This window comes from Vollenhovia emeryi, unplaced genomic scaffold, assembly GCF_000949405.1.
Source record: "Vollenhovia emeryi isolate VEMERY1.0 unplaced genomic scaffold, V.emery_V1.0 DF939186.1, whole genome shotgun sequence".
Lineage (NCBI taxonomy): Eukaryota > Metazoa > Arthropoda > Insecta > Hymenoptera > Formicidae > Vollenhovia > Vollenhovia emeryi.
Window position 1 is genome coordinate 1171870 of NW_011967180.1, and position 20505 is coordinate 1192374.

Here is a 20505-nt window from a genome sequence, read left to right on the forward strand (position 1 = left end):
ATTTTAAAAAACGAATGTACCGAATAAAGCTATGTTTTTATAGTTTACCAATGAATTTATAAGTACACGTATTCCATAGATGGCCAACAAATAGTTGTAGAAACATATCGTGCAGATATGGTCAACTACTTTATCACTATAACATCTCAACAAACAGATTCATTTGAGTTTAAATCCAGTGACTATCGTGACATCGTGATAAAATTTATAATAATTATTAAATTTGCAGTGAACGTGAATGCGATTGTTCTTAACGTTTGCAGAAAGTGCTTTATTAATAATTAAAACACACAATAAATCTTATAAATATATATAAATACATCAGAACAACCACAAACATAAGCTACATTTTAACGTGTTGGAACAGAAATTTTCTTTTACTTTGTTAGCAATTATAGGGGCGAATAAATAATACAAATATATGTATAATAATACAAAGAGGAATGCAAGTGTCAAACGTGATGCGCATATTATAAAACTGATATTGTAAAATTAAACATAAAATCAAAACCAGAATGTTTATTCTTTGTCTGTGTGTACACTATTTCCTTCTTATTAAGCGTAAAATCTTTATTATTCAATTGAAATCTGTTTTTGCATATAATCAATAAAGTTTTTCTTTAAGTGCAAGGTGCTATTTTTATATTAGTTTTTGTTCTTTTTATGTTCACTGTCATATTTTATATAAAAGATAAATTTCCGAAAGATTTAACGTATTAGTGTGAAGATATCATCTCATTTTACTGTAACATATTACTGTGACAATTCTAAGTAAATAATTAATATTTCCTTCTTTAAAATGTTTTAAGTAATAACATTTGAGATAAGATAAGAGATAAAACATCAATAAACTTGTACTTCCACACTCAATTCAGGAATCTGTATATTTTAAAAATTAAAACTCAGAAAATACAATAGTTTATTTTTATTTGCTCATTTACAATATGTGCTTATAATCGCTTCTATTGTTTTCCAATTGTAAACTGCAACTGCATTATTGTCATTTCTTCAGTAACTGTAAGACAAAAGTTGATGTTAATACACTTGATACTTACTGTCACATTATGATATTAAAGATTTTGTATTTGGGAATTTAATAATTAATTTACCATAGAACTTATTGTAATATTAAAACGTTTTACAGAAATAGATATGTAACATTTCTACAATAGTAATTAACAAATTAAATTGTAATTTAACGAATTAAATGTACACATATACATATTTATTGTTGCGAATATATGTATATAATATTACACTTTCCAAAATTGTCAAAATTAATACACACAGTAAAATTTATTTAAAAAATCTTGAGATATTTAAACATCACTTATCTGATTGTGTAAACACGAATCAGACGTCACCGGAATATTTGATTTAAGTTTCATTATGAAATATATTTTGTTGGAGGTGTGTCTACTTAATATAAACATTCATTAAACCATTCGTAAGTGTAACATTCAGTCGTATTATTAAAAGATATGTTAACAAGATAAAAATAAATACATATATTGTTAAAAAAATGAGCACGTAAAGAATATATATCAGAATTTGTGTTACCTTTAATTCTTAACCTTTAAAAACCTCTCTGCATTTTCCATTAACTTTTACGTAACCGTTTTTACACGGAACCTGTATTACATTTGGTTCAGTTACCACCATTGTAATAAAAGTTGTTATTAACAGAAAGGTGATCATCAAACATGTAAAAAACGTGCTGATACGACTATTCTCCATGTTTTTGAGAAATATTAGAGAATGAAGGTAGAAATTAAAGATCTTGTAAGAACACAAGACAGATGCAGAATAATCGCAGTCGAGAAAGTAGTTTTTAACTTGTAGCATTCTATGAGAGGATTTTCTTTTATATCACTTAATGCATAAATTTAATCAACACATATATGATAAGTGCGTCACGTTTACACGCAATAAAAATTATATGCAAGTAATAAAAACCATATTTTTTGTTTTGTGATATGCGTTTATTAGTATATAATATTAGAGATTGTTTGTGAAAAGTATGAAACACGTTACTTTTATTTTTATTTTATCTTAAGTGCCACATGCTCGATTCTCGTATGCGATACTTATATTATTTTTTTGTCAAAAAATAGAATTTTTTATGAAAGGGTCAAAGTTTTACCATGTATTTTATAAATTATTTGATTATATCGCTTGGGGTTAAACGTGAATAACTTGAAACTGTCAACTGTTTTTTTTGTAAATTAATATTTTTACATCGCTTGATTAAACGTGAGTAGCTTAAAAGTTTTTAAATCTTTTTACAAAATAAAATGCTAAATGCAACCATATTTTTACATTCCATCAATGAATTTACAGAAGAGGGTAAGGTACACATATTCCGTAGTTGAATCACAAATATTTGGAAACATGTGAAGATATGTGGAAAATTACCTTATCACTATAACATCTGATCAATTGGACTCATTTGAGTTTTAGTGACTATCATTATGATAAAATTCAACTTAATGAAGAAATAATCATCGTTTATGTAGCGAATGTAAATATAATTATTCTAAACGTTTACAGAAAGTACTTTGTTAATGAATCAGGCAAATATAATAATAAGTTTTGTAATATATACAAATGCAGCAGATTGATAATGAGCTAAATTTTAACATGTTGCATTTGACGCAAAAATTTTCTTTTCTTTTGCTATCAATATATTTTATAAATATTATAAAAACGAATACATGTGGCAAACGTGATGCACATACTGTAAAATCTTTATTGTAAAATTAAACAATCATAAAGATAAAATTAGAATGTTTATTCTTTTTTTATTAGTAACGTGTACACTATTACTTTTTTATGAAATGGAAAATATATGTATATTATTTTATTGATCCATTCTTGAAGAGTCCATCAGTTTTTTTATGTTGCTATTTTCATATTAGTTCCTTATTTTTTGTTTACTATCATATTTTATGTAAAGAGATAATCTTTCAAAATAATAATAATAATTTTTTGTTAATCTTGATATAAATTTTTATCAATCCATCTTGAGCAATTTAAGCGAATTTCAAACTCAACTGATTTCCCTCGTTGTAAAAGGAATCATCTGAGTTTACACTCGAACATCCAACGTTAGCGATAGGATCGGGCCCTTTCTTCGAAACTTACTTGGCTACTCGGGTTTAGAAATCAGAAGTTGCGCAGAGTGAAGGAAGAAGGTGAGGAAATTACGTGTCAGCTTGCTGTCAAAGATTCTGCTCACGCGAACCAAACGTAAGATCCTGGGCACCACCTCTTTCGGATTCATCTACGTCGTTATTAACCGCGACTGTGACACTCCTGCTACATTACCCCCGGCGGTGAAATATTATTAAAATGTCGATAAGTCAAGCCTTTAATTAGCATCAACGTAATTAATGAATCCTGAATTACATTTGTATCAGGGTTGGGAAGTAACTCGTTACTTGTAACGAAGTCAAGGCCCGAGCACACGAAAAAAACCAGTATTTTATTAACCATTATTAACCAGTAAAACTTAAGACTTAGGAATTTCAACCAATCGGAATTTTCAGCATTGCTTAAGTTTCAAAATCGCTGCTTACGTTCTCGACAGTCATTGGTCATTTTCCTTAAACCTTAAGTTTTACTGCTTCAGTTTTTCGTATATTCGGGTCTTTACAGTTACTTTTTTTGGTAACTATAATTTAACTTTGTTACTTTCTCTCAATCTGTAACTGTAACTTAACTCAGTTACATTTTTTCGATAACTAATAACTAATTTAACAGTAGAGAAAGGCCTGAGAGCTTCCATGGCCGGGTTTTAGGTGATCCTCGAATGGGATACGCTCTCTGTGGACATGAACTACGTAGCCAATGTCCATATTTTGTCAATTTTTTGTAGTTATTTACAGACTTTTGTTCCACTAGGGTTGTAACTGTAGCTATAGTTACATATGTAGCGAAAAGACTGTAACTATAACTACTTACTTTTATAAAGTAATTTTCCCAACCCTGATTTGTATGTTAGCTCTGTGTATTCATTGTCAGTCACTGCTTACAACAATTATCTCATTATTTTGCCCAGCTGGGACTACATTTGGGGAAAATTTTCAGCAATAAAAACAGGAATTACACAAAGAGTTTAAAATACTAAAAATTATACAGATCTCGCTGCCTTAAAGCCCAATCTTCTCTCATTCTCTGTTCCTTAACATATCGCTGAACGTGGAGTAAATTACATTTGTGCGGCGTGTCACGAATGGAAATGCGAGCCGTTTCGGTCGGTCGGCCGGCGCGCGTCGCTTTGTCCGAATTTTAACTAATTTCTCCATTATGTCGCTTTACGGAGAGCGCGATGTCACAGACCGTTGTCGCGCATGAATTTCGCGCTGGGCACGAACGGTGTAATTGGACCATGCACTTCCGGACGCACGCTCAACGGAGTACAACCAACCAATCGCTCCGGCGTGTATGTATGCATACACACGTTGCGTAGGCTGCACCCCTCTAGAAACAATGTGGAGCTCACGTGCGTCGATATGCGTATATTTACTTATTTGCACGTCCTCTTTGCTCATCTCGCGAATGCACGTTGGTCACGTGCATAAGTGCATCCATGGCAATCGTTTCGTTATCCCATTGCGTAGAAACGTTTGTAACTCTGGGGGGGAAACGATCTGTTGTGATCTTGCGAAAGATAAGCAAAGTTTCCTTGCTTCCACTTGTGTCTTATTTATCAAGTTGCAAGGTTCATCCATGCAATTTGAAGCGACAACGTTGCGTGGGACACGTTGGCCAGGTGAAGCAATAGACGCAAATAACACGTAATAATAATTAAATAATAAAAAAGGTTGGACGTTAAAGCGTGTGTCTGTGTGTTGTGGAATTACTGGAGATATAAATCGTTGATTCGTGTATTTTTCTCTCTCTCGAAACCGCCCTGACCCGCCTCAAGTTTCCAGCCCTCTGTCATCTGTTCGTAATAGAATGAGATAGTCTGCGACGTAACTAATCGTTCTTGCACCTCCGAGATTCGCCTCCGAAAATAAAGCAGGAATCAGCAGATTGACAGATTGACGGAGCGCGATCGTACCGATGAAAAATACAAATCGCGGCCGTCGCTCACGTGCGGCGCGGTATAAATATTTCCGCCGATCATCCATTCGTAATAGGGCAGAATCGCGAAAATCGGTAGCGCTAAAAGCTGCATAGCCGATTCGTAGAACGCGACATTGAATCGAATCCTCCCCCCCTAGAGAGAATCCCTGGAAAAAAACGTCGAAAAATATTACGCGCGATATATATATAAAAAAAAATCGCCGTCGCCGGGGGATCGACGCGAGGCTCTCGTCGATATTTACGCGGGTGCATCAAAGCCGTGTGCATATTTAATTCCGCCCGGTCGACGTAGGCACTTTGCGGACGCGTAACCACGTCCGCGCGCAGATGGACTAGTATTTCTGTCAATTTGCGCCCGCTCGCTCCGCTTCGCGTGCGTCATCGCGTTGCCGGCGAGCCGGTTATATCGTAGAATCAGCGGGTGTGCAGATAGATACGTGTGTAATCACTCCGCCGCTCGAGTATTAGCCAGCTGCGCGAGATAATTCGGTTGCCCACACAATCTTCCTTCCGGAGTCGACGCGAGCCGTATCGGCTCGCCATGCTTCAGCGTGGTTCCCCAGCCGGAAGAAACACGTCGCTCCGATAATCCGGTTCGCATCCCACGCGATATAGATCGCACAGAAGAAGGACTGGCGACAGATCAACCTGGCTGCTGCGCGGCTCGTAAGGTCTTTCCGCAAAACGTGGGCTAATTAGTGAAGTTTTTCAGTGGTACGGCGCGATAAATATAGCTTTTATATTGGAAACATCCTCGCCCCTTTCCTAATTTTGCACTTATTATATAGCGGGAAGTTTCAGGGTTTTTTAATATATCACATTATATGACGCGAGCTCAATGGAATATGTCTCTCTATGTGTCGGAAATAGACACTCTGTAGCCACTCGCCTATGAAAAGGCATTTCCTTTCGACGCTGTTATTTTCCCAACGAATGTGCTTCTCCACTTTCATCCTTTGTCTCTTTAAACTCCTGGCTAGCGGCAGAGCCATTCAAAAACTAATTGTCGCGTTTCCCGGATGAGAGGAAAAGGAGCCCGCGGGATCGAACGGACGGGCTCGTCCTGGTCGACGGAGACCCGTCACTGTGAATGAAAAAAAATCGACATCCGGTTGCACGCATGGCAGCTTAATTACTGGCCCCGTGCTGGAGTGCGAAATTGTCAATTACTGGGAAGACGCGCGGACGGGATCGCCGGGCCACAAATTAACGCGAACGTGCACCGTGCGCTCGTATTCTGACATATCGATCGTGATTTCTTCCTTGAGACACGCCGCTCCGTGAAAAGTCGATAACGAATGCCGGGGATATTTTTACTCAAGTAAATCTCGCTGATTTAAAGACTGGTATTTTTCATGGAAAGTAAGCCTTACTTATTTTCCGCGTAAAATCTTATCCTTAAACCGATGAAATTTATTTTGGCAATATTTTCTTCGGAGCATAATCTTTACTGTTAAATTATTGTAGAACATAAAAAAATGTGAAAGATCATCGCTGGAATTCTTTTATAAACTAAATATATCGCCAGAACTTAATGTCTAAGTAAGAAATAACAATGGCTCGTATGATTAAATCAAGTAATAGAAAAGGGGCTCAGAGGGCCTGAACAAGGTTGTAGTGTCCGATAAAATAATTTTCATTACAAATGCATATATGCGTTTCGGTCCTTATTGGACCACCCTCGGTATAAAGAAGAGATAGATTCGATTTAACACATGGACGGATTTGCATATTAAATATCTACAGAGAATTTACGCAGTCATTAGGGTAAAATTAAAGGACATAAAAATTATACTCGATTTAACACATGGATGGATTCGCAAGTTAAATATTTACAGAGAATTGCGCAGTCTTTAGTGTAAAATAAAACCCAAACTAGCATCTGTTTTAATGCGCATTGTTGAATTTAATTTTCAGATGAAATAGGTCTTAATACATAAATGGATTGAAATGAAACTTGTATGACCCATAATTGTCGATTAATCTAACTCTGAAAGTTACAGGAAAGCGACGGAATGAGCTAATAATAAAAGTCTCCATTTAAAACCGATAAAGAACCGATTTTCGTCACTTTTATATGCAGTAACGTTTCGGAAACACAAAATAAAGAAAGATGGGGAGAAGAGGGGGAGAAAACGTAGATAACGTATATAAAAAGCTTACCGAACCTATTTCCGTTTAGCAAACTGATAGACGTCGCCCGATGCGAAAAGTGTCGCCTTCCAATACGAAAGAATATCCGATCGCTTTAATAACGCAAGGCGCGATCGCGTAAATATACACTGATGTGATTTACGATATCGGCTAATGTCGTTGCATGAATTTCAATACTGGCACGTTTTACGTTTTATCGATTAGCGGCATTGTCTAATGGGATAACATTGATTCTATATGGGAACGTCGCGTAACTCAATACTGCGCGGGGTATATATGCCAATCGATATGAGATTAATAGATTCGTGTTTCTCAAATGATTATACGCGACCACGGTATTGCTGTAGTCGTGAAGGATTCCGGCATATCCGCGAGCGTAATCAAATAGAATATAATAGCGGCTATCCCTAGGCCCGAAATAACATCGTAATACGAGAATGTTCGCGTCGCGAAGTGTAAATGAATATTAAGCGAATATACCAGTGATAATATTACGGCAAATAAAACCCTTAAGGCTATTAGCGTCGCCAAATATGTATATATATAATATGAAATCGCTGGAGGCCACCTGGATATTAATATAACGATAACGCGTGTATCCCTCGGATATCTACTTTACGTATCCGCCATCATTGTACTCATTAACATAGAAATTAATGCTGGAGCTTATCCGCGATAACATTTTATATTACATTCATTATAGCCACTCGTTTGTCTGAGCTCAGTTTGTATTGTATAATCCGAAGGAGATGATGAACCGAGCAAATTAATAAAACGGCTATTTTAAATTGCATTAATTAACACTCGATAATTGTCCGTCTAATTACTCGGCCAATACAGTAAATGTAAAATATGATCGTGGCGGACTAATCGGCCTGAAAGCCGTTCTTTAAAACGTAGGAACGATTCGTCATTTTTCGAAGCTTTTATGGAAATTACTCACTTAAAATATTTTTCATATATGAAACCACCGACTGGCGTGGTAATGTTACTTAAAATTCTTGCAAAACTCCCATTTTCCGGGTGATATATGCGGGTCGTAAAACGATAAAAAAATCCGGACACACCGGTGGGAATCGCGCTTTATAACGATTTTGTGTAGAAAAAAGTTTAAGCCATATACAGCCGCCATTAGAAAAAAAGCAAATACGATGGAGAGAGGGGGAGAGAGAGAGAGAGACACGGAATTAAATGTGGAAATTCGTCACTCGCGCTCTCACCCCGGCATGGCAGCCGGCTTAGCGCCCCGCGACGCGCCGGGGTTGTTTGAGGAGGGAGGGGCAGCTTTTTTCCCTCCATTTTCTCCTTCCACGTAGTACTTATTCGATATCTACGAAACTTTTCGTCCCTGCAGCGAGTGAAGAAGTGCACTCACCGCCGTTCCATCGCTCATAACCACACGCCATTTTGCGCCGGTGGGAAAACCCCGCGGAAAACTTTGCCGGGTCCTTCATCTAGTTAGGAGTCGCAACCATCGCGCTCATCCTTTTGATTAAATTTATCGGGTGGCTGTCCAACTTTCCAATCGATTGTTACGTCGAACTTAATTAGCTCCAGGTGGTCGAGCGTCAAAGTGAGAAACAGGAATTGAATTGAGTGGCCTAAAACGCTCTGCCGCATAGATTTACTCGCCTTTAAAGTACAGTGTTGCGTGTGGCACAAGTGCACCTCGTAAAGTAAATCTCTGAGAGGGCAGAAAAATGTGAAATGTCTAAAACGTGCATATCAGACATCGAATTTTCTTTAATCGCAATAAAATTAATTTACAGGACGGGGAAAATGGGGGGAGGGAGGGGATTGAATGCTAAATATAGCATCAGAAAAATGCGAATTGCATTTGAAAGATAATCATCGAATCGAATACGTGAATCTGCTGACGACAATATTTCCACGTGTATGATAAACTGCGTTATGTCCGGAAAAGAAATCGGCGCGTAGTACTAATGTGGAAAGAAACGGTATATAGATTCACGATTTTCAGAAAGATTTAAGATTTGCAAGTTGGGCTACTTACATCTTGCCTTGTGACCCACATTGGCGTGTTACCATATATTGTTTCTTTAATCAATTACTTTCTACGACAACAAATTAGCATGTAAAATTGTTCGGCTATTTCTTTCAAGTTTTGAAGATTTTCACATTTCTAGCTTTACTTTCGGTCTTTAACATTGATTGGAAATAATCATTATCAGATTTTACGATGACTAATTTTATTGGCATTGCCGATATTTGTGTTACTTTTCGAAATAATATTGCCATAAAGTTTTGTCTGATATGCGAAATGTCGTCGGTAACATAGGCTTGTCGTATCGCTCTCTTGCTACTTTCGGAGACATATAACATATGCTGACACGTGCGGTAACAATGGCCTTACGTGTCTGGTATCATATGAAGAAAGAAATCCATCTACGGCGCTGATGGACGAACTTTATATTAGAAAAGTTTTTATGTCTTCTACCGGTCGAAAACGGTCCCTATTCTGTACCTTAGACTGCGCAACTGCTATGTATCGCAATCCGTAATCGTGTCAACTCGTGTTCGCGATATATCACATCCTAAAGTTGTCGATAAACATCTGCCAAACTAAGAGAAGCGACGCTCGTTGTCGCGACATTAATTAATTCATAATTAATTAAGAATTAAATCAACTTGTTTTTAAAGGTACACATGGCTGTCTCTAGACGTCGTCATCACATATAAAATCTCCGTTGTCGGCTCGTTCGTTTATTATTTCTTTTATCAATTATTTTTCGTTGCATATCCACGAAACACGGAATCTTCTCTGATTAGAAGAAAAATTTCGCTTAAGACGAGGGATTGGAGTTCGCGGAATCATATTTGAAGTTAACCGCAACGGAATCCTCTTTCGCGACTCGTATAATCCCGCGAAGTGCGCGATCTTTCCGTCTCCGCGAAGTAGCGCAAAAGCTGATTCGCGTGGTCATGAAGTTCGACATTATTACGCGGATATTAAATTTGCTGCGAATGTGTGACGCGGGAGATGCGCGAGCATAATTTTCATCCCGGAGGGAATCTGCAGTCGCCCAACTTCTAACGAGTTAGCCCAAGTTTTATTCTTTTATTTCGCGATAATTAAAGTTCACGGAAACTTACGATACCATCTGCAACCTCTGTCAAGCCGGGCGAAGAAATCCAGCCGCGACTTAACGCGAACGACAGGCGTAGCCGCGTTTTCCCCGTTACTATATAACTTCGATGCATTTCGTGCTCGAGTTGATCGATAAAGGACGAAGGCTCGTATCTTATACATCGCCGAAGTCGCAGTCGATTATCCGTGCGCGACAAAAGGTTAATCTTCTATTTTTATTTATTTTTCTTAAATTCTTGCCCTGCGACTTGGAATGACTTCCGGTTTCCGATACAATATATATCCTTAACTTAATATTTTAATTAATATGAATTCTTCAATGTCGCCAGCGATAATTACACAGTTGGAAGATTTGTGTTTTCTTGTTTAAAAAAGAACGCCGGTAAAAATTTTTGTGTTTAACACATTCATTGTGCCAATTTAACATATTGCTCCTGTGTTAATTGACCTCAAATGTAAAATTATTAAAATAACTGATTAGAAATGTTAAAACAGCACAATGTGTACTTATTTTTTAATCTTGCACAATACATGTGTTCTATATTATCAGTGACAAGATTTACCTGTTAAAATTTACAGAATAAAATGTTGATTACATTTTTACATTTATTTTGTCGTTAAAAATATGTTAATTTTACAGAAAATTTATTGTATATTATTTTAACGTTCTGATATCTTACCGTACCTTTACTGCCCTTTCTCTCTCTTTTTTATCTTTTGCATTATTTCTACAGCTTTCCCTTCTTCAGATCTTCAACATATTTTAATAACAAGAGTGGACTGAGAAAAGTAGCTTCCGTTTTGATAAAATACGAATGAAAATTCGCGTAATGAAACGAAAATGTATAACATGCACAGAAACAGAGTGTATACTTCAAAATAATATACTCTTTTTCTACACTTGCGGTACATTTAACTGTACGATAAAATAAATTTTCGGATCTATTACAGTGCGCATATGAAAGCCTATGCACAGCAATTCAAAATGGGAGACAATAAAGAGGATTGGCTGAAGTAGCGTGGTGTTATTGAATTTTTTATTGCGAAAAATATTTACACAATAGAATTTTATCGAGGAAATTGAGAGAGAAATGCGAGAAAGATTTTTCCGCTATGTGAATAGAATCCGAAATTTTGCAAGAATGCTGTGCAAAAATGTTACCCTTGTGTGTGCGGCATAAGAGCTGTTGAAGATATTGAAGCTAGTTGCATGAATGATGAAAAAACAAAAACATTTTTTTTTTAGGCAGACGGCTTTTCAGTCGTATTTCATCAAAACCCGATGATATTATTTTTCACTTCTTGCTATCAATAAGCACTAGGTTTACAAATCGCTATGATTGAAAACCGTTTTAATGATTCCCAACGTTTGCAGCCCCCTCGAGCGTTTTATTTTTCCGATCAACAAGACACGCAAATAGTTGTTGGGACATTGTGATTGATTGCGGGGCAATCAAAATCAATGAAACCGCTTCTTCTGAATAAGTAAGGAAGCGATCGGACCGAACTCGTTGCCTCGTGTCGACAGGGGAGAGACGTGGAAAGCCGATGGTCCTTTCAATTACTGCCTTCACCTAAAAAGAAGTTTCTCCTTGGCCCACGTGACCAGAATGATCCGATGCGTCTTAACTAGCGGCGTGTCGTTAAGATACAATAATTTCTTGTCAAATGAATGTTGAAACTTGAAGCATGTGCAACAACTTACTTTTAATTATCCTCTCGACTAGAGAACAGATTTCATATTTTACTCCCCTTCAAAACTCATAACTAATGTCTAATAAATATTAAAGAAATAAAAGCGCGTGATTTGTGAAATGTTAGACGTAATTTCACGTTGCCTTCGACGTTAAATTACAGCGTATGACAATGAAATTATATATAATATCTTTAGTTATTTCCAATATTTGTCTAAAATGGAAGGATATATATTATATTTGCACAGTGCACACAACGCAAATGGATCGCGCTATCGTAGATACAGCAAATGTAACGACCTCCCGATGACGTCGCGATGGTTACAAGAGAGCTCCACGCGAACGCGGCCACAAGGAACGAGGAAAAAGACGAAGACCATGGAGACAGAGCCTTCCTTTCAATTACCGTAGTTAAAATGAGTCCTTCCCCAGCACGTGACTCGAATGCGGCGTTTCGGCGACTTCAGTCTATGTTCCTGACGAAGCAGCGGCCCGGTGAACGCTCCATTCTTTCCCCGTTCTTTCGAGTGATCGACGAGGGTTGAGAAAATCCATTTTGCTCCTTCCCACGACGAAAGTATAGTACACCGGCTGATAAATCAAATGCTCCGTACGGAAACACATCGCCGCTCGGAGAGAGCTCTCATTAACAGGCTCCGCCTTCGAGGGTGTTTGCTCGGCAAATAAAATATTAGAATTCTGTGTCGCGATGAACGAAAGTAACCCTGAGGTCGCAGATCGAATGAGAAAATTTCGACTCGGTATTTTCGAAAGATCAGAGATCGCTTCCTTCGCGCATGTGACGACTTTTATGCACGAGGGGTAGTCTAGAACAATTGCGTCTAGAATAATTTCATCTTAGTTCAGACCTGGCCTAATGATACTTTTGCCCGACCCTTTTTACGCAAATAGCGCAAATACTCGCTGTCGCAAATTAAAAGCATAGTCCAGTCGTCGAGAACAAGATCGCCGCGGTGATTGACGCCACTCCGTGCCATTTTGTGCGAGTTTTAATGAAATACTACTTCGTGCCGCGGACCGTAATGAAATCTGCTGCGGATTTCTGTATGTCGAAAACTTTTTAATCGCCTGTCACTGCGTTCGTTTAATTAACGCGCTGTAAAACACACCACACTCCCTCTCGCGCCCTTCGAAATGAATAAACAACGCCTTATCGCTGGTGCCCGAATCCCATGCGATAGCGTAAGGTAAACTGACGACGGGCGCATCCTTTTATCAGCATGTAGGATTAGAATGCTAATCCGGGCCGGAGAGCGGTGCAGCGAGCGTGGGACCGAGGAGTCGCGTTTTCAGACCAAAGCGATTCCCAAACTAATAGCGAGCGGCGCGAAAATGCACATATAAGGCTGCAATTAGAGAAATGCTCGGCAGGAGGCACGCGTGGGGATCGAACGGGGAAGAAACGAGTGCGGCCGAGACGGAGGCTCATGGAAAATTGCGGCGACCCGGGAGAATTGCATTCCACCGCGCGTCTCGCGATCCGCGGCCGTGCAGCCGCGCCGCGCGGCGGGCATTTGATTATTTCCGCTTTCAGTGAAATAATCCACGATTCGAGGGCCGCGCTTCCGGTGTCATTAGGCAAATTCGCGCGGTCATTTTGAATGCAGATTAAAGATGGGTGTTATATAATAACTCCGCGCGTGAGTCGGTGGGAGGTGAGGGCGCACTTGCAACAACTCCGTGCAGATTCCAAACGCAGCGCGGGGAAGCGAATTCGCCATTAAAAGCGGCGAGAAGCGCTTTCTCTCTTGCATAATACAATTTACTCCTAACAACGTGATTACGGATGCACTTACTCGCTTGATGTTTGACCTGTGAATAAAAGTTCGTTAACGTTGCACGCGGACGCTACAATTAAACTGCGGATACATTACAGGTAAAGCTTCTGCGTCCACGGCTCTTGCAGAAACGCGCTTCCCGCGCCCGGGGACATTTTCTTTAACGAAACTGACGATAATGCGCACGAACTTACGGCCGATTCAAGGCAGCTCCGCCGCCCGTTTACGTTACATCAAAATCAAAAATAGACGGCGGTGCCGTTATCGAATTCGTTCCATTATTGCACGCCCGACAATTCGATCAGCAGCAGGCATTTACTCAGCGCATCGAGGCTCTGCCTTTCCCAATTTCTTCTTCTTCTCTCTCTCTTTTTTTTTGCGCCGTCATGCGACGATTCCCCGTGCTCCACGGATCCCGGAGTGCTTTCTTTTCCTCCATTTTCACCCTCAATTTGCGTAAGTGCACGACCCCGCGGTCGAGCCTCTCCCCGGCGCCCCTTATCCGCGCTCGTAGATAGCTGAAGTTTTGCTCATTATCTAAGTAACGGATAAGCGGCCTCGCGCACAGCAATTTACGATTGTCCGGCCGCGTGCGCGGTCGATTGTCCGCGAATTACGTACGCACGCTTAGCGCTGGACCCCAACATGTACGCGTTTTACCGAGGGATTTCGTGATGTATAACGGCCCGGTCAAAGTTTGCGCCAAACACTCGTTAGACAAGGAGCGAGACGAGGGTGAAAGTTGTCCTCGGGTTTGGCGCGTTAACTTCGCGGCAGCGACATTGTTGTCGCCGAATTTACCAACTAAAATTTGATTCGCACTATCTGCGCCGTTACATTAGGAAATAGGATCATCGGATCAGAGCACAACGTACCATTACGCCGTGTTTATATTTATACGCGTCTAAACAATGGCGAGCATAAAGAATATAAGCCGTTGGGAATATTGTGAATGTACGCAGCTGGGAATAAGCTATTCGTTAATCTGGATATTACTGCGTTTTGATTTTAAGCGTGTGATTATGCTTTTCATAAATAGAAAAATGAGTTTATTAAGTGAAAAAAAAATAAGTGCGCAGAAAAATTATTGGCCATAAAACTCCTTTTTGACTAAAGGTCGCGTATCTTCATTCATCATTCATTTAAAAAAATTATATTTACCTCCAGAACTCTAGAATTACGAATCTCTTGGTCGGCCTATCAACGAATATTAAGATAACTCTTCTAAGACAAAATGAGACGCTGTGTGAACTTGGCGTTTCAGTTTCTCCTAAGGTACTCTTTTGTGCTTGTGACGAAAACTATTTGTTTAATCAAGACAGAGCCATTTATAAGATTATTAAAAATAACGCCCAGAACTCTCAATACTTGATGAGTTTCCACGAAATGATATGCTAGAGTTTCACACTTACAATTTTTTAATCCTGTTTTATGCGTCAGACCTTTGTATTATTTTTAAAAATAAAAATATATTAAAACAATATTAATAATATAACAGTATAATAATATTAAACTATAATAATTTAAAACATCGCTGTGTATTTTGCAAACTACATGTTTTATATTATTTTAGTAACTTCATAATTTATTTAATAATAATTTATGTCTCGTTAATCTTGTTAATAAGGTGATAACAGCGGGGAAAAAAGGACAAATTTGTCTTTTTGTATGTGGTAAAATTACAGATTTAAAATCACAACTCAACAGCATATACACTTAAAATTGCTTGTTTCTTTTTGCTTCTCTATAACAATTATTTATGTGTGGTTACGTTATCTGGACACAAAAATAGCTGCAAACGTTTTGTCGCCTATAATTACGGACTAAATTGATATTTTGTCACCGCTATCATACAAGGTGAGCAGATGTGCTAGGACCATACATCCATAGAAAAAAATTCCGGATCCAATGCTATTACACTTGAATGTATCATAAAATAGGATCGACATAGCGCCAATCATATTTATTATAGAGAAAGGAATATTTTAATCTGAAAAACTCTAAGATCTAGAATAAAATGATAGTATGTATCGTCGTTTGTCGAATACCGTGGTGCCAACTTCGCGCGTTGTAAGATGGAGGGAAAATTTATTCTAAGCACAAGAATATACACTTACATTTGTATAAGTTACTCTTGTCTCAATATAGTGAGTCAATCTTTTTTAATTCAATAGAGGAGAATAAGAATTAATGATTTTATTTCGATATTGTCTTAGTTTTATACTAAAGGAGGTGGTGAGAATATTTTTATCTCAGTAACAGAAATCCTGTCTGAGGGTGTACTGCTGCTCGAGATCAAAGCGATCGCAGCCAAGGTCCGTGTGAACGAACGTCAGGTGACGCGGATCGACAGGAACCTCTTTATCATCTGCAACTGGGCGACCTCCTCCGTCATCCCATCTCCTGACCTTGGCGATCAGTGACATGAAGTGCCGCAATGCCTTTTCGCAGGGACCTCTTTGACGTTCGCTTCGCTAAGCCGTTTAAATATTCCCGAAGCTCCATAATAATGTTTAAAACACACAATGTGATCTTTAGTATTCTTATTATAACACTTTATACGGTATATAATTTATATTAAAATATTCATATTAATCGCGACACCTAAACAGACGATTTTTCTATTTTCTATTTTGCTTCTATGTTTAATTTTTTGAGTCGATTTGCTAAAACTGATTCAATATAATACCGTAACAAGAAACTAAGTGTTGCAAAGTATGATTTCTTAAAATGAGAAAGGAAGATAGAACAGCCGCAATAGACTAAGCTCCCATCTAAATAAGCAAGGAAATTTTATATACAGGGTGTCCTAAAACCACCGGAGATCCTCTTAATGACAGATTCCTTAGAACATTTCCAGACGAAAATCCTAATACAAAAGTGTCGAGGCTATAATAGTTTTTAAATTAGAAGCGATTATTTTCCACAAATGATAGGGCTGAAATTTCGCGCGCTCAGGAACGGCGAAATGACAAGTGATATAAAAAGAACGATATTCATAGGAGCACTTATATCACTTGTCATTTCGCCGTTCCTGAGCGCGCGAAATTTCAGCCCTATCATTTGTGAAAAATAATCGCTTCTAATTTAAAAACTATTATAGCCTCGACACTTTTGTATTAGGATTTTCGTCTGGAAATGTTCTAAGGAATCTGTCATTAAGAGGACCTCCGGTGGTTTTAGGACACCCTGTATATATACATAAAATATAAGAATAGGAAAATACGTAGCGAAAAGTCCTAAGACCGTTGAAGTACGTCGGTGACTGCTTTGAGACTGAAGCGTACCCCTTGTACTTTTCGGGATTACCGGTCCGACCAATCCTCTTGGAGCGATCCATCAAGACCGTTGAAGAAACGAGGCGCATTTCACGGCATAACTCGCCTCGAAATTCAAGGCGCTCGGCATCCTCGTCCAAGATCACGGTTTTCAGGTGCCTGCCATTTCACGATATCGGCGCGGAGATCGTCGTGCGTGTACCTCGATCGGGATGCTGCGCCCACCCCTCCCCCTCGCCGCCTCCTCTCTTTCTCTCTCTTTCTCTCTCTCTCCTCTCGTCTTCTCTCCCGCGAGCAGCACCAGTATGTATCTCGAGTGTCCCTTTTCTCCTCAATCATCGGGCTTATCCGAGCCTCTTCAGATAAGAGTGGCGCCTCGGTCATTTCGAGTCGGAGTACCACCAACTGCCGATCACGATAGCGTCGAAATTAAGCACGACCTCTCGGTGGCAATTAAAGCTTCCCACGTCGAAATGCGTCCCGAGAAAAGTGCGTCGTTCGCTCGACCGATTCTTTTTTTTTTGTTTCCTTTTTAATCGGTCGCCACGGCCGTGTGATTCGAAAATCGGTTTGCGATCGCGATTGTAGTGATTGAAATGAAGTGTTTGCAAGTCTTTGCACTATTGAACTTTGTGCTTATTAACAAAGCATTCCATGTAGTTAACGAATGTAATAACATTGGTCTTAAATATAGGCAGGATCAATCGTCTAATTAGATTAATTAAAATTTTAATCACATTACGAGGAAAAAACTTCCATTGTATTTCCTAGAAATTTCAAGCATAAAAGTTATTTTTATCGTTTAGTAGACATTATTTATGGACGTAATCAATGAAACTTGAACATTTTAAGTACGGCTAATTTGTAAAACGTTAGAATGTTTAGAATGCTTTGAGTATCTAATTGTAGAAAATTATCAGTTACTACGGCAGCGCCAAAGATATTCGAGCCACTCGAATACGCGCGGGGTAAGACGAGCTGCACGAGACTCAAAGACGCCTGTTTTCGTTATCAGGCCGAGGGAGAAAAGGAGGGGGAAGGGGTTTATACACCGCGGAAGGTGTTTATCGAGCAAATACGAGCGAGCAATTAGGTGTCTTCGGTGTCGTGCGCGTGCCGTTGTTTGCCTGACTAAACAAGATATTATTGTACGCGAACAAACCGCGCGAGAAAAAGGAACGGACGGAGGGGGGAAAAGAGAGGAATGGAGATTTCAGCTAGTTTTCTATGAGGTCCGCCGAAATTATCTAGCATCGTTTTCAAAAGATTCTCAAAAGCCTCCTGAGATCCGATCATTCGCAGACGCTCTGTATATCTCGCGCCAAGAGAAACACAATAGGAGTGATACGAGTGCCAATGTCACGCGCGAAAGCGTGAGTCGCCGATAAGAATCATTTGTAAAGCAAATCCGAGAGACTTTGCACCTCGGGCGGAAATTAGAAAATCCATGACGTTTCTTTCAACAATTATCCCGCGACGGCAATCACGGGCTGTGCCTTCCGTAATTGTCTAATGTGCATTCTAGAGTTTTAAAAGATAACGCTTTGTTAAATTAAGCAATTTGTTCAATTGCGAAATCTTTCGACGGATTTCTACCAAGACCGCGGTATTGTGAGCCAAGATAAAAGAAAGATAAATATAAACGCTTCTACACGGAGAAATATATCCATCGGATAAACCAATTAAATAGTGTTTCCGGTGGTTAATTTTTCCGATTACGTTTTTCGATAAAATTATGGATACATCCGATGAAATTTATCTGGTGAAATGCAGTTACCGATGAAATTTTATTGAAAAATCGATCTTATTTTTTATCGGATATACAATTTTTAATCGGACATTTTTCTCAGTGTATATATTAGTAAATGTATATTTAAACACACTTTCTTCGTACATACATTATCGTATATAATTTATACATATAAAAATATGAAATTTCTTTTTGAATCTACAATAGAAACGCACGTTACACGTATATCCGATTAAATTGTATATCCGGTGGAAAATATGATCGGTTTGTCAAATTTCATCGGACAAATTTTCTCGGATGTGTCCGCAATTTAATCGGAAAACGTAATCGAAAAAACGAACCACTCGGAAACACTATTTAATCGGTTTGTCCGGATGGAAATTTTTCTCAGTGTAGAAGCGCCGGGTTTCTACAAGCGAAACATTTTCGGGAGACTCGCGCGACGTAGGCGAGCGGGAATCCAAATTATTGCCGTAAGTTTTGCAAAATGTGTGTCGGGCAACGCACGATCGATCGACAGTTTATCTCGCCGTAATCGCCGCGGCGACATCGCGGAGCACTTTTCTGAGGACACGCTGATAAGCGTGGGAGGACCGGTTTCGCGGATAAGACCTTGAGACGATTCTCTATCTTTCTCTCTCTTTCTCTACACACACACACACACACACCCGTGCGCATAGCGCGAGGAAATACGGATAAAATCGCCGGGGAGCGCGGGGCGGCGAGGGGGACGGGGAAGGGGGCAGTAGGCGAGGCACGAGATTATCGCGAAAAGTCAGAAACAGTCGGGCGAGCGCTCTGCAGACGTTATCATTCGTAGTTTTATCAGCCCCTGCATCGTCTGGGGTTAGTTTCTCCTTCTCCCGCTACTCTACGTCTCCCGCTGCACTCTCTCCACCTCCCCCGGGAGGAGTGGGAGGGGGGGGGGACCGTGCACCCCCTTGCAGACTGACTGCCGCAACCCCCCCGAGGGCAACCCGAGTTCTCCACATGGAGAAAGGCGCGCGCGCGTGTGGTACGTATACGCGCACGTGCATTTTATCAGGGACGGACGTGATCTTTGACCCCGTCATGGCGTCGGTTTGAAAAATTTATGGCCCCCGAATTAAAAAGAATAACTATGCACAACGAGGTTCCCTCCTCTTTATCTCGCTCTGCGAGAATGATCCTTATCCTGTTTGTCTCTATTCTGTTAGCATTTTATCTGCGTTCCTCTCAGCTTTTTATTATTCTTGGCGATTCTCTCCCTGCCAAGGAGACGGAGAGACTTTACGCTTTTTATTGAGAAGAATAAAATCGTACCTTTTGATGTTCATTTCCGTTACAACTTGGGTTCCTAATCAGAGTGAGCAAACGGGGACGCGATAAATAAACAAGAAATAATAAAAGAAAGGTGGCCGAGAATGCAACCGCTGCACGTGACAGATAAATAATATCATGCTTATGCGTACTTATACGTACATACAATTGCATACTTGTTACTTGAAAATGATCATTTGAAGATATTAAACCAAGCCTCATCTTTCTCGTTTCTACTTGCACCGGTCACTACACACCTTTTCGACTTATCAAAGAAAGAAGATGCTCCCGGTCAAAAACTTAACGTCTTAAAGTCTAAGGTCGATAA

At 39.3% G+C, this 20505-nt stretch overlaps 1 long non-coding RNA gene across 1 annotated transcript; it reads right to left on the reverse strand.

Annotated features, from left to right (window-relative positions):
* Positions 1 to 910: 910 nt before the first annotated feature.
* On the reverse strand, positions 911 to 1867 carry LOC105562582. Its single transcript, XR_001008982.1, has 2 exons — positions 1561 to 1867; positions 911 to 1015 (listed from the first exon to the last, which is right to left on the reverse strand). It is a non-coding gene; the product is annotated as an uncharacterized LOC105562582 (long non-coding RNA).
* Positions 1868 to 20505: the final 18638 nt, after the last annotated feature.